Source organism: Pteropus vampyrus, unplaced genomic scaffold (genome assembly GCF_000151845.1).
Source record: "Pteropus vampyrus isolate Shadow unplaced genomic scaffold, Pvam_2.0 Scaffold254, whole genome shotgun sequence".
Classification (NCBI taxonomy): domain Eukaryota; kingdom Metazoa; phylum Chordata; class Mammalia; order Chiroptera; family Pteropodidae; genus Pteropus; species Pteropus vampyrus.
Genome location: NW_011889035.1, coordinates 926,956 through 929,525, shown reverse-complemented (window position 1 = coordinate 929,525; position 2,570 = coordinate 926,956).

The following is a 2,570-nucleotide window of genomic DNA, read 5'->3' as shown; positions in this document are numbered from 1 at the left end:
GATGTCTTCTGTGCTTGGCTGCTTTACTCTTTCCTCCTTTTTCCTTAGTTTAGCTTTCCCATCCAAACCACATTCCCATTTCAGTGTGGCATATTTCAACCTGTTGAGACAAGAAAGGAGGGGCGGGAGAAGAAGCTGACAGGAGGCTTTGCCACCAGCTCCTATTCTGACAAAAGGGCAAGTCACAACCTTTCTCGGCTTTCTTCCATGTCCTAATCTGTACCCTGAGGATCAGAATGGTGAATGAAAAAATGCCATTAAAAAGCCAATAAAACCATTTTGAGATGTGGAGGGTTGTGTCCAGGGCCAGCAATCCACATAGCCTTTCCGTCATACAGATCATGCATGTAGGGTGGGGAGAGCCAGAGTGCCAGGCGAGGCGGGAGGAGGCTCCACTGGGGATTAGGGCAGGCAGCAGCTTTGGAACTGATGCAGGTTTCACGAAGGTTGCTGGGATGTCCTGACAGTCAAGACAAAGGTTAAAGATGAAGCATTAATTCTGCAAACATCTAAATCAATCACCATATGTAGAGTTTGCAAAAGAGAAAGAACATAGGCTTTTGATTCAGCAAGAGAAAGGTTTAAATTTTGGTTCAGATACTAGCATTGGGCAAGTTACCTTCTCTGAGTTTCAATTTCCTTGCTGGTAAAATGAGTAGAAAGAAAACAAAACCCATCTCAAAGGGTTGCTGTGAGGATTTAAGTGCTAACACACCTAAAACAATCAACATGTAGTTGCGAATCGATTATTTTTTTTTGTTCTATTGGCCTCGTTAGTTGTTCTGCACTTTGTGGTTTATTCTGAAATATCTTTCGAAAGAATCAAAATAAAGAATAAAAGATCAAATACAGAAACTGAATCTTGGCAATATGCAAAACACTGTATTTGAGTGAGTGGAGAATTGATGGGAAAAACCATCAGCCCCGACCTTAAAAACTCTCCCATTTTAGTGTTCTGTGGTACTAACGAAGAACATGGAAGGATGTGATGCTTACAGATCACCACCCACACAGTGAAGTCTGGTTTTTTTTTTTGAAGCAAAGGAATCTAGAAATTAGAAACACAGGATGCTGGAGTTAAAAGAAGCACAGTAGTCTTACAAATGGAAGAAAATCGAGTCCCAGGGAGGTGGAGCAACCTGTCCAGAGTCACCTACCTGGAAGTAAGTTGCAAAGCCGGGACTCGAACCCTGGTCTTCTGACCCTCGGGAAGTTGTACATATATCTACAGAAATGTGGCATGATAGGCATTTCTGCTGCCCTGGATCTCTTGTAGTTTTAATATGAAATTGCGATTTTGAAAAGCAATAGCCAGGCTGGCTGAGTAAAGACATTGGAGTTCCTAAAAGTTTCTGTGAGTCTAATCCCAAGTGAAATGTACTAATCTTTCCTCTTCGGCCTAGGTTAGTGGGGCTGGGTCAGCCACCTGACTGTGCCTAGTTAGAGAGTCTATAGGCGGACCTACGCGGGCTTCATCAGCCTGCTCTCCTCGTCCTCTGTCTTCCAGTTTGGTTTGATCACTAGTATGTCTTGGCAAATGATCAGAGGGAGGGAAGAGAGTAAGATTGGGGTCTGTATTCTTCTGGTTTCCTCCCTCTTAGGTCACCAAGGACTGGCCTCACCTTCTGAGGGCTCCTGTTAGGCAGCTTTCACTGTGCAACAGCCTTCTCTGCATTCTGGGAACAGCTCCTGCCCCTGCACCCCCAGGACATTATGGTATCTATTCCCTGCTAAAGCGGGCAGGCCAGGAGACACTGCACTGTCCCTTAGTGGTTTCCTTAAACTCTGTCCACAGTTTTATGAACAGTCCTTTATTAAAGTTTCTTCAAACTATCCAGTCGGAATGTCTTTCTTTTTTTTTTCAGTCACTATTCTGACAATATAAGGCCTCTTCAATTTAATGAAAAATAACCACACTATTTTTAAATTGAGCTCAAGAGAGACAGTTAACTGGGGTAAGAATAAGTTTACCTTGGGAAAGAGAAAGCAAAGAAAGGTAAAAAGTAAAATGAAAATTATCTTTAAATTTTTAATGGAGGGAAAGACACCTTTCCTGAGAAATTATTTATTTATTCATCTATCATTCATTAAATACGTTCACTGAATTTTGTGGACATTCGGAAGTGAATCTGACATGCATTCAGTTCTCAAGGACCCTTTAGACTGGTAGGGAAGAGAAAACGGGTCAGAGAAAAACGATGAAGTTGCAAGGGCTGCAGTTGGAGCTGGTCTGCAAGGCTGGGTAAAATTCTGATGTGACAGGGTTCGCTGAAGAGGGTGGGAAGACAGGAGGAGGCAGAAATGTCAGAGGGATCTATAGATCATTTAAGCGCTTTACCTTGTTCATAAAATAGAGTACACTATAAAGCAGCGGTCCCCAACTTTTTGACACCAGGGACTGGTGCTCCTATGAGGATCTAATGCCTGACGATCTGAAGTGGAGCTGAGGCAGTGATGCTAGTGCTAGGGAGTGGCTGCAAATACAAATGAAACTTCTCTTGCTTGCTGGCCGCTCACCTCCTGCTGTGCGGCCCTGTTCCTAACAGGCCACAGACTGGTACCCGTCTGCA